Source organism: Peromyscus maniculatus, chromosome 10 (assembly GCF_049852395.1).
Source record: "Peromyscus maniculatus bairdii isolate BWxNUB_F1_BW_parent chromosome 10, HU_Pman_BW_mat_3.1, whole genome shotgun sequence".
Taxonomy (NCBI): Eukaryota; Metazoa; Chordata; class Mammalia; order Rodentia; family Cricetidae; genus Peromyscus; species Peromyscus maniculatus.
The window spans coordinates 12,951,493-12,965,134 of NC_134861.1; positions in this window are offsets into that span (position 1 = coordinate 12,951,493).

Genomic DNA, 13,642 nt, shown 5'->3' on the forward strand with positions numbered 1-13,642 from the left:
ACAATATCTTTACCTGTGGATTTATCAAATTCAGAACTACATACAGATATCACCTTGGAACCCTTAGCTGTCTCCAGCTATCTGTCTCTTGATGCCTCTGGCAGAGAGCTAAAACAGTTCTTTAGCTAATCTTCTCACAGATGAGTTCTACCTTTGAGTGTCTACTATAACCGTATTTGGTGCTCAGCTATTGCTATAGTCAAGCTCTGCCTGGTGCCTATGTCTCTTTTTCCATCAAATTCTATCTCTGCCATCACGAAGTCTACAGCATGGTGCACATTCTGCTTCCCTAACTCTGGTCACTTGGTTCTTCCCTTTGCAGACTCCCATGACATTCAGTTTTCAATGACCACAAATAGTTCTATACTACTCTAATCCATGTTACCTTTTCATCCCCATAGCTGAAGTTCCAAGATATATGGTGGGTGGTGTGGGAAAATCCTGGAAAAATGTCTCTTATACATGTAAAATAAAATAAACTTGAGTCAGTTTGAAACTGGGAACACTCAACTTAAAATCTAGAGTCCATCTTGTCTCTGATTTTACTGTATGCTATAGAGGGTTATTAGAGTTGAATCCATCTTCACAGGGATTTCCCTCCCTTTGGACATGCCACTCATTTGAGTATCAGATATTCTACCCAGCTACACTTCTTGCTGACATTTTGTTACTATGTAACCTGTATATTCTCAGATTTTAATTAAAACGTTTTCTCTTTGAAATATCTTTCAGATGTGAACTTTGAAGCTTAACTTCCACAAAGAAGTTAGCCATGGAAATTTTTTTTAAAAAAATTAAAAAGAACAATAAAACAAAGAAAGGATAGGCCACTGGAGACTGAGTAGAGTGAGGAGAAAGTGGAAAGTATGAACACAAAAGCAGTGGTCCGTGGTGTTCAGGAAGAGGGTAGGTGTTAATTTTACAATTGAAACAAGCATAGTACATAGTGCAGGAGTAATTCATGAAAGAACTTAAGTCTAACACATGTTACAAAACATGAGGAGAGAGAGACACACACACATTTATACCCCTTTTTAAAAATAAGCCAAGACTTGTGGTAAATAAAACAAAAGACAACAAAAGCAGAATGTATTATGGTGGGAAGAGATTGATGTACATCTCAATAATGCCTTTAACTCACCATTTAAAATAAAATTAATGCAACCCTTACCCCAAACTCACAGTTATGATGAACAAAAAATAAAACATACACAACTAACTACAAGGCAGTTGAAGGTAAAGGATTAAACATAGAAAATATTTACCAAAAAAGGTGAGATAAATTTAGATGGCATAGACATAAATAATAAAAGTTCTTTTAGGCATATAGAGAAAAGAAACATGGTAAATGTTTAAATCACTTGAAAAACATAACAGTACTATTTTCTATAACTGCTTTCCTATCAATATGTACATCTATTCTTTGTTATTTCAAAATTGGGGGTACAATAAAATTATAATAATAACAATGTTTACTTGTTTTGGTATGATTTTTTTGTTTGTGTTTTTTGGCTTTGAGAGAGAGAAATAAAAGAGAACATGAAGATGGATGGGTAAGGAGGGGGCATGATCTGGGAGGAGTTGAGGTATGGAAAAGAATATGATAAAATATATTGTGTGTAAAAATATAACAAAACATAATTTTAGCAAATTTCACAAAGAACTACATCAAATATGAATTTAGAATGAAATTTCATTTTTGAAGTGAAAATTATAAGTCATACCTAGAAATTCAGATTAAATATTTTAAGAAAATATAGAAGAGCATTTATCAAAGATGTAAAAGATGAAGGTTTTTGAGTGGTAAAGGAAGGGAAATGATGAGTAAAAAGAGAGCATTAAAATGTGATATAAATCTTTGCCAGTCTAGCAAAGAATTAATATCTAGACTATATGAATAACTCCAAATAATAGGTACAAAAGTCATCCAATCAATAAATGGGTAAATTAACTGAACACTCATTTCTTAAGAGAAGAAGTGCAGGTGGCTAATAGATAGCCAGTGAAACAAAATTCAACCTTTTCAGGCTTTGGGAAATGTAACTCAAACTCACATTAAGATTCTTTCTCATGAATTAATAAATGGGACATAATGAAAAAGTAAAACTCCTGTATGGCAAAAAGACACCTTCAACAAGACAAAACAGCTTTAGAATGGGAAAAGATTTTCACCAACAGCATATCTGACAGAAGGCTACTATCCAAAATATATAAATAATTCAAGAACGTAAACATCAACAAACCAAATAATCCAATAAAAACATATCTAAACAGAGAATTCTCAACAGAGGGATCTCAAATGGCCCAGAAGCACTTAAAGATATGTTCAAAATCCTTAGCCACCAGGGAAATGCAAATCAAAACAACTCTGAGATTCCATCTTACACCTATCAGAATGTCTAAGATCAAAACCACAATTGACAGCTCATGATGGTGAGGATTTGGAGTAAGGGGAACACACCTCTATTGCTGGTGAGAGTGCAAAATTCTACAGCCACTGTGGAAAACAATATGTCAGTTCCTCAGAAAGTTGGGAATTGTTCTACCTCAAAATCCAACTATACTGCTCCTGAGCATATACTCAAAGGATGCTCTATCTTGCCACAAGGACACTTGCTTAACTATGTTTGGTGCAACTTTATTCATAACAGACAGAAACTGGAAACAACTCAGATGTCTTTCAACAGGCAAATTTATAAGTAAAATGTGGTACATTTATACCTTGGAGTACTACTCAGCTATTAAAAAAATAACATCATGAAATTTGCAGGCAAATTGATGGAACTGGAAAAATTATCCTGAGTGAGGTAACCCAGACCCAAAAGAAAAACATGGTATGTACTCACTTATAAGTGGCTATTAGTTGTAAAACAAAGGATTATCATGCTATCATCCACAGACCCAGAGAAGCTAAGTAATAAGGAGAGGCTGAGGGGGAATGCATAGATCTCCCTGGAAAGGGGAACTAGATGATTTTTCTTTTCAGTAGACTGGTGGCAGGTGGGGATGGGAACAGGATTGATTAGGTGTGGGGTGGAGGGAGAGAATACTGGAAGAGACTACTGGAACTGGGAGGCATTTCAGAGGCAAGGTAGAAACCTAGCACAATGTAAACTCTCAGGAATCACTGACACTAGGGAAGACTCCTAGTAATAAGGGATGTAGAACCTGAACTAGCCATCTTCTGTAACCAAGTAAGGCTTCTAGGGGAGGGATGGAGACACCAGTCCAGTCACAGGACCTTCAACCTACAATTAGTCCTGCTTGCAAGATGTGCTGGGGAATAGGTAGCACAGAACTTGTGGGAACAGCCAACCAATGACTGGTTGAAATTAGACCCATGCCATGAGAGGGAACCCATGTCAGACAGTGACTGGAGGGCCAAGAACCAGAGCCTGGATAGCCCAGTGACTATGTATAGATGCAAACACAATTAAAAAAAAGTCTCCTTCCTACCTTCTCTGGAGTTGTGGGTTGTAGTCTGATTATCATTTGTTTTACATCTAGTATCCACTTATGAGTGAGTACATACTATGTTTGTCTTTCTGAGTCTTGGTTACTTTACTCAGGATGATATTTTCTAATTCCATCCATTTCCCTTCAAATTTCATGATGTCATTTTTTTTTATAGCTGAGTAATACTCCATTGGGTATATGTACCACATTTTCTTTATCTATTTTTCAGTTGAGGGGCATCTAGGTTGCTTCCAGGTTCTGGCTATTACAAATAATGCTGCCATGAACATAGCTGAGCATGTGTCCTTGTGGTATGCTTGAGCATCCTTTGGGTATATGCCCAAGAGTGGTGTCATTGGGTCTTGAGGTAGATTGAGTCCCAACTTTCTGAGAAGTCACCATGATTCCAAGTTTACATTCCCACCAACAGTGTAGGAGTGTTCCCCTTGCTCTGAATCCTCTCCAGCATAAGCTGTTTATCAGTATTTTTGGTCATAGCCATTCTGACAGGTGTAAGATGGAATCTCAGAGTCGTTTTGATTTGCATTTCTCTGATGACTAAGGATGTGGAGCATTTCCTTAAATGTTTTTCAGCCATTTGGAATTCTTCTGTTGAGAATTCTCTATTTAGATCTGTAACCCATTTTTTAAATTGGATTGTTTGGTATTCTGCTGTCTAGTGTCTTCAGTCCTTTATATATATTTTGGAGATTGGCCCTCTGCCAGATGTGGGGTTGGTGAAGATATTTTCCCATTCTGTAGGCTGTCATTTTGTCTTATTTACTGTGTCCTTTGCCTTACAGAAGCTTCTCATTTTCAGGAGGTCCAATTTATTAATTGGTGCTCTCAGTGTCTGTGCTGCTGGTGTTATATTTAGAAAGTAGTCTCCAAGGGATCTACAAGGATGATCCCAGATTAGACTACTAGCAACAGTGGTGAGGGTCCCTTAACTGGCCTACGCTGGTAATCAGATTGGTGAATACCTTAACTGTCATCATAGAGACTTTATCCAGTAACTAATGGAAGCAGAAGCAGAGATCCACAGCCAAGCATCTGGTTGAGATCTGGGAGTTCAGTTTAAGAGAGAGAAGAGAAATTACATGCACAAGGGAGGTCAAGATCATGATGGAGATATCTACAGAGAAAACTGAACCAAGCTCAAAGGAACCCTTGAACTTTAGACTAACAGCTGTGGAATCTGCATGGGACCAGACTAGTCCCTCTGAATATGGGAGAGTATTATATAGCTGGGTCTGTGTGAGGGGCCCCTGGCAGTGTGATCAAGATCTACCCCTGGTGCATGAGCCAGCTTTCTAGACCCCATTACCTATGCTGGGACACCTTTCTCATCCCTGATAAATTGAGGAGGGTCTTGGTCCTGCCTCAACTGAATGTATCGGGCTTAGCTGTCCTCTCCATGTGATAACTTACACTGTTGGAGGAGGGGAGGAGGGGGGAAAGGGGAATAATGGGAGGAGGGATGAGGGGGGATCTGTGGTTGGTATGTAAAATGAATTTTTAAAAAGTCAATGAAATGATTTCTAATGAAATTCCGCTAGACTGGAGCCTATATAATCATTGTCAAAGAGGCTTCATTCAGAGACTGAGGGAGGAGATTCAGAGACCCACAGCCAAACACTGTTCAGAGCTCAGGGAATCCTGCAGAATAGGGCCAGAGGGGTCAGGACCCCACAAGAAAATGGCCCACAGAATCAACTAACCCGGGCTAATAGGGGCTCATGCAGACTGAAGCAACAGCCAGGAAGCCTATATGGGTCTGACCTAGAGCCTCTGAATATATGTTAGTATTGTGTAGCTTGGTGTTCTTGTGGGACTTATGGTGATATTTTATTTGTACTGAAATGTGATTTTATTTGTATGTTAATAAATAAAGTTGCCCAGGGGTCAGAGCTATTAGCAAGCCATAGCAAAAGCTGGGCAGTTGTAGTGCATGCCTTTAATCCCAGCTCTTGGTAGGCAGAGCTAGGTAGATCTCTGTGTGTTCAAGGATACAGCCAGCATTGGAGACACACGCCTTTAATCTCAATACCAACCATAGAAGACCTAGAGGTCTGTACAGACAGGCAATGACTAGGAGGTCATGTGGTTGGGTTTACAACCAATGAGAAGGCAGAACAGAAACTCTATAAAAAAAGACAGACACAGGAAGTAGGTCTCTTTCAGAGAGGTACAATGACAGTGAAAGGTAAGGTTTTTAGCTCTTAGCTATTGCTCTGACCTCTTGGCTTTCATCTCTGTATTGGCTTTGTGTTTCTCATTTAATAAGATGGTTGGCTACATCTACAAGGACTCCTAAAAGTGGGAGCAGGGGTTGTCTCTGACTCTTGTTTGCTTTTGGGACCCTTTTTCTCCTATTGGGTTGCCTCATCTAGCCTTGATATGAGTGGGTATGCCTAGGTTTTTTATAACTTGACATGCCATGTTTAGTTGATATCCCTGGGAGGCCTGCCCTTTTCTGAAGGAAATAAGGAGTAGATCTGGGGAGAGGGGATGGGGGGTTGGCTAGGAGGAAAGGAGGGAGGGAAATGGCAGGGATGTAATAGATGAGAGAAGAATAAATTAAACAAAAATTATGTCTCACCTTAATCAAAATGGCTATAGTCAAGAAAACAAATATTAGTGAGAATAGAGGGAATGAAGGTGTCCCATACATTGCTGTAGGAATGGAACTTTTGTAATCTCTATAGAAATCAATGTGGAGTGTCAGAGAAGTACGTAAACACAGAGCAATCATAGGACTCAGTCACATCACTGCCAGTATCCCAGGAGTAATCTAAATCAGCACAGCATAGGGATTTCTGCCCATACATATTCACTGTAGCACTATACACAATTACAGTAATGGAATTAAGCTAGCTGTCTGTCAACAGATGAATGGATAAAGACAGTGTAGTACATATGTTCAAAGCAGTTTCACTGAGGTGTCAATGAGAATAAAACTGTCATTGGAAAGAAAATGTATGCAAGTGGAGACCATCATGATAAATGAAATAAGCCAGATGCGAAAAGACAAATATCATATTTTCTTTGATATATGCAGTCTATATTTTATAGATGATAAGTAGGTAGATCAAAGAAGAAAGAAAAAGAGAGAGAGAGAGAGGAAGAAAGAAAGAAAGAAAGAAAGAAAGAAAGAAAGAAAGAAAGAAAGAAAGAAAGAAAGAAAGAAAGAAAGAAGAAAGAAACGAAGGAAGGGGAAAAATAAATGGGTAGATAGTTAAGGTGTGAATGCACTAGGGGAGGACTGAGAAAGGGGAAGGGAGTCAGAGAAGGGAAATGGAGAGTAAATCAAGATAGGACACTGGGAGAAGACAGCAGCAAACAGATGATGTTCAGAAGAAAACGTCATAAAGGAACTCATCATTTTGTACAAAAAATATGCTAATGAAAATGGAAAAAGGATTTATAAAAACAAATATTTGAAAATTATTCTTTTTCTAACATCATTTTGTGGTTTGGGCAGGTCTTGAAGTGAAAGCTAACAGAGAGTGCTGTAGGCAGAAAGAACCAGAAAAGAAGCCGGCAGCTGAAGTAAGCAATTATATTATAAAATAGTAGGAGTTCAGTAGAGGGAAATAAAATTATCATTGTGATAATAAAAGTAATGAAGTAAGAGACAATGTTCTAGAAGGGGTTAGGAGAGTTAAATATTAATATGAAAACTAAAGTTAATGGAACCAATAAATATTTAGGAGGTCTGATATAGCATAAAGGAAAGTAACGATGAACAGGCAATATTGGAGAACATGACCATTTAGGTTTAAACATTCTTTAGAGACACTGATGACATTTTACATGACTACCACAGCTTCAGTCCAGAACACCAAACTGTTACTGTGCTGTTAGCCAGACCCTGGAGTCTAATCAGTTCATTTTTTAATACCCTTGCATGAGCTATAGTGTATACAGTTTTACAGAATGAAATAATTCTCATAAACCTAAAAACAGAGCAAAAGTTTATATATATATATATGCATACATATAACTATATCTGTATATATAGATAAAGCAAGAGAGAGATTTTACCACATACCACAAAATATAAATTTCTTAAAAGCAAGATAAGGAGTGATGATAAAAAGAGACATGCAGTTAACAATTAGCAATTATTTTCATATTTTAGCTTTTAGATGGCAGTAGGTTCTCAAGTCTTTGAATTATTGTTTCTAATGCTCATATAAGAAGTACAAATTCTTACATTTATACTAATTATTGTATAGTAATGTGATTAACTGAATGAAGAAATTTTGAAGTCATTGTTAGTCTCCTGATGAAGGTCACACAAAGTCTTAATGAGTACCTGGAAAATACTTAAGAAGTAAAAAGGGCTTCAATCTATCCATCCATCCATCCATCCATCCATCCATCCATCCATCCATCTATCTATCTATCTATCTATCTATCTATCTATCTATCTATCTATCTACCTACCTATCTATTTGTCTGTCTATTTATCATCTATGTATCTTCTATACATCTTTCTATCATTTATCTACAATCTATCATTTATCTATTTATCTACCTAGCATTAATCTATCATTAATCTATCTACCTATTTATCTTACATAAGTAAATTGGTATGATGTAGTTTTAGGTTTAGAATGATGATGAACCATCTTAGCACAGACAATATTGTTGACTTTGAAAGGGTCTTTCAGATCAATGGTGGAAACAGACAGCTGGAGGATCAAATTGAGGGAGTCAGCAAAAAATTATTTATAATTAGGTATGTGTTTGTTGTTGATAAATATGGCCAGTTGTAAGTTTACATAAGAAAGACAGTGATTGTAATACACACTGCTTTGAACACCTATCTTAGAGTAGTGCTTTAGAATATCCTTAAAAATGTTCATATCTCATTTTGTTTAAAATCTACCAACCCTTTAAGGTTAGAAGTCAGGTAAGTTATGTCCATTAAGCTATGGACTAAGACCTATTCTAGTTCCTAACTTGGTGAAAAATAAATACATAGGTAATCATAGTAAACTAGAGAACTGAATCTGTGCACCACACTCAGATGTCTCTTGGTGGAGAGAACCATAAAGTTATACAGAGAGGCATGCTCGCCCTTGTTGCCATCCAAGCCTGGAATGGCTAAGCCAAGTAGACAGTACTAAGTTCTGTCCCTCAGGTTCCATCCCATTGCTTCATGCCTAAGCTGGCTATGTGAGGGTGTCTAGTGTGCAGCAAAGGTTCAGAAGCCCAGTTTCTGATTAATACTAGTCATTGCTGTAGTGACCAGGGGGACACATGCAGGTGGACACATTTGAGAGCCCAAGGATGGAAGAGAATCTTGCAGTCCCATTTGGTGGGTGCATATCCCATTTGGAAAACAGTGATTTGGGCTTTTCAAGGTATATAATACAGCAGAAGGCTTTGAAGCAAAGGGAACAACTTGGGATAGCAAACAAGTGACAAATGCATAGAATAATTTAAGAAGAAATGCATGAAAAACAGATTTTGAAAAATTCAATAAATAGCTCTTTCCCCTTCTAATTTTAAGAGTTGAGTTATTCATTTCCCCCAAGACTTTCATTAGCCTTAGCAAATGTGCTCTGTTGAAGCCGCAATTCTTGTCATAAGTGCTATTCAGAGAACATCTGCGTGGAGCCGTTCTTTCCCCATTTGCAAGCGGAGCTTCGATGCTTGCTGAAGCAAGCTGCCAAGCAGTGGGTTGTTTTCTGGGCCCAATCAAGCTGCCTCTTTCAGATGTTGAAATCGCATGTTTTCTGTATAAAGCAGATGCTTCCATCATATAAGACTAAATTACCCTAAGAGGTTGAGGGAAGGGTCTTAGGATGAGCCAAAACAGGAAGCTTCGCTGTAGGTTTAAATGGTGCTCTAATCCCGCATTTGTTTATGTTGAAAAGAATACAATGCAAGAATGGGACAGATGATGAGTGGCATTGAGTTCCAACTGAAGCTGAGAAGAGATGAACTCATAGCTAGGTTTTCTATGGATTGGCACTGTATGACTGAGTTAGCAACAGAAGCTCAGGACTGAAGCCATGTTCTTGTTCAGAAGGTCCACAAAGGCTTATCTTGCGAAGTGAAGCTGCCTACAGAGGATCCCTGGTGGCTGATCTTGGCATCCAGGCACTCCCTGAGTCTTAAATTATGGACAAAGTAGCATTAGTTGCAAAAGTGCCTGCTTCACTGAGGCCAAATTAGGCAAGGAAATCAAGAAAAAGTCAGTTGTAGATAGAGAATTAACCTGCTCTGCCAGTTGGCTGGACTTCAGCATCTGGTGAAGTTTCTATTTAGGGTCCTCCTGTCTAGATGAGGATGTGAAAATAGTCTCATGGGCTCACTGGGCCAGTTAGATTCTGTCTAGTGGGAAAGTTGCCCAATAGCTAGTTTCTAACAGAGATCCAGGATCTCTGGCATGCTGTTATTATTATTATTTTTTCACCTTGGCATGTGGGAATGTGTAGACAGAAGACATTCTAGGCTACATAGAAACAATTGCGCTTTGATGTGTATGGGAGTAGGCTTCAGGTAAAAATCTGTAACTAAGACGTGGCCAAAAGGAAAAGCCCAAACCACACTGTGGAGCATCAAGACAAAATCTTAGTTGTGTTCTTAATTCAATCTTTTAACCCAGTAGGAAGTAACTTGTAAGAGAAAATATGGAGAGAAATACAGGATGCTGTGGTGAAGCAAATGGCCAAATCTATATGCATAGAAAATAGTGCTTTGGGAAAGAAAACTAGGAAATTCATCTTTGGAAGCCTTCATTTGTGCCATATCACATAGCACCACCAAGGTGGTACTCTGGTCTAAGTGTCTTCAGTGTGCACTTTATAAGACACTAACTGGGTGTTATGGATAGCCTAAGCAATGGGAGCCTGATTTAGATCAACTGAAACCAAAAGTGTACCCAGAGAGCTGCCTGCCTGGCTGCTGCTAGACAAGAGCGACTCAGACTTGCTTTTCATGGATGTGAAGCCATGAACAGAAGGAAAAATTTAACTTTCTGGTGTGCTTTGGAAGAGTGGCTGATATTCATGGTTCTGGGCCTCTAGCACAGATGATTACTTGAGACCATTTACCATCTTCATTGAGGCACCTTGTGTTCAGTCAGCTATCCAAAGTATATACCTCTTGAATTGTCCTTGAGTTAGACAGATTAGCCTTTGGCAAACAAATTCCTCAGTGACTTCCCTAAGTCTACAAGTCAATTTCTAAATAATATGCTATGTTGATACCCATTTTGCCTCTGTGTCGTCTGATCTTGGTGTGACAATTTAGCAGGTGACATTAGGGAAGTAGATCCTATCATGGTTCAACCTAATCCAGTAGTTCTCTATTGGAAGAAATTTGCTCCTCTATGCCAAAAATCCATTTGCCAACATTTGCGGGAAATTTGCATTGTCACAGTGTGGGTGCAAGATGCTAGTGGGTCCAGAGCACGTGTGTTGATAACCATTCTACCAAATACAGGAAAAACCCACAACAAAGAATCGTCAATACAAAGTGTTAGTAGTGTTTACATTGACAAAAACTGTACTGATGATACTCTCCACATTTAGCAATTAAAAGTGCAAGATGACTCACCAAATTTGAACTTCATGTAAGTGACAAATGTATTTTTGGTATATAAATATCTAACCACATTGAAAAAACAGAGACTTAATTTGCTTTGTTTTCCTACAAGAGAATACCACAGACTGAGCAGTTCATAGTGAGCAGAAATAAATTTGGCTTATGAGTTAGAGACTGGGGTGGAGGTTGGGGAGTAACTAAGAGTAAGGACTGTCCTCTGGCGAGGACATCAAGATTGTCCCTGGCTAGGGGGGTAAAGGTAAAAATGCAGGGGAATAAAAGGGTAGGTGGGGGAAGTACCTGGCTTTTATAATAGCTACTCCTGGAAGGCTTACCACTCCTGTGATGATGACATTAATCATCATGCCTTAGACCTCACTACAACACTGTTGCACTGAGGATAAACATCCAATGTGTTAACATTAAGCATGTTCCAATGGCAGTCTATCCCATAGCTTGTTTCCTATGTTAGGATGTTTTTCTGTAAACAGAATGACAGAGTAAGCATTCCTTTGTGTCTAGGTTTACCATTGTTTTTACCTTTTATTCCTCCCCACTGTGACTACAATATTGCTCATGTTGTTGCATAAAACAGTGGCATTTTATTGTTGTTACCATATGGCAATCTGTGGTGAAAACACTCCATATTTATCCTTCTACTCAACTGTTTCTGGGTAGTTCCTAAAAATTTATTATTTACAAAAAAATTGAAATTTACCACAGTAGATGGTGCTTCTGTTCCTGTTTTCTAGAATGTTTTGGATAATAGATGAATACAGTGACTTTGGGTAGAGCAGTGACATCACCAGGTGTGAACTGACACAATTACTCAGTTCTGTATGGAGAATGTGCAAACACATGGTCCTATGGGCATCACAGGACTGTTTAATTATCCCCTGGTCTCCACACGTGATACTGTTGTTTTAAATGTCATCCTTTAGTGGTTGGTGATGCTATAACATTTGGGTTTGAATAACACTTTCTTGACAGCAATGATGAGGTCTAGTTTTCTTTCTGTTACTGTAATGAACACCATGACTAAAAGCAGCTTAGGGGAGAAAAAGATTTATTTCATCTTATACTTTCAGGTCACAGTTGATCCCTGAGGGAGGTCAACATAAGGGAGGAACCTGGAGACAGGAACGGAGGCAGGCAGCATTGACCACAGTAGGCTAGGCCGTCTTATCCCAACCATTAATCAAGAAAATGCATCCCAGTTATGTCCATAGTCCAATCTGATGGAAGCAGTTCTGAAACTGAGGTTCTCTCTTCCCTGGTTACTTACTCTATTTTATGGCAAATCGACACTAAGGAAAAGAAAAAAAAAAAAAAAAACCACCACAAACAGCAACAACAACAAAACACTGTTTCAAAACGCTGACTGGCATTGCAGTATAATTGTGCTTTTGTTGTTGCTTGGACTCTGTGTGGTAGCTTTGGACTTATCATTTATCTTGAGCTCAGTTTAGACTCTGTGCCCATTTTACTAGATAGACTGCTAGCCCACACAGGAAGCTAGATGAAGTGGATACATTACTTTTAGATAGGTAGCAGGAGATGATGGGAGCTTAGGATTCATGGCAACCCTTAAGACTTAGGAAATCTGCGCAAACAGATGGCATCTCACCTGTGTGAGTCACACATGACTGCAGCTTTGGGACCCTGAAGACCCTTGATTATGGCCTTTGCATATCAGGACTACTTCTTTTCTCTGATCAAAGGACTGATTTAGGAGAGCCCTCCAACACACCAAAGACAGCTAAGTTAAGGGATATATAATTTTTTTCTCTAAGGAAGACAAAAGATAGAAGTATTTGAATTTTAAGCAAAAAACTACAGTTATTGTAAATTACATTGTATTGACCACATAGAATATAGTTAAGTCACAAATACTATTATGGGGTTTCAGAGTTAAAATATCTAGTTAAAGCAATTGGTAGGTTTTTTTTTTCTTTTTGCAACATATATTTTTGTACTTTGTTTTACTTCCAATCTACTGCAATGGTTGAATTTAAGCAGATTTCTATCAAATGTCATATAATTGAATGTTGTTCTTTTACAACTGAAAATCTCAGGTTTCGATTAGTATATTCAGATCTTTTAACAATTATTAAATTATTACATAGATTTAAGAGTTTTAGAATAAAATTATTCCAGATATTCATTGCTAACTTGCACACTTATTATATACTGAGACAATGTTTTAAGGTAAAATCGAGTAAAAATGAATTATTGAAATTAATTTATTTTAAATTTTTTAATAAATAAATGATCCATCTCCACACGTGTAATTTCTATTGGAAAGTGCTGCCATATATTGTACCCCAAGTTGATCTCTGACATCCCCTGTATGGTGCAAGGACTTTGAAATACTTTTATTCCACCAGGACCCCTTTCCTTTCTTACCACTTTGGCAAAATATTTTAATGTACGTATTTTAAATATACCAAAAAATATTAATGTTTGAAGCAGCCAATCTGCATAGCCTGTGTTCATTCTTTCCTTGCTTCTAGAATCATTGCCATGAGCCTTCTTTTCTGTGGAGCTCCCTCGAGTAGTTGTGTTCAGTGTTATTTTTCCCATGATGAATTCTCTCAGTGATTGCCTCAAGAAGACTTTA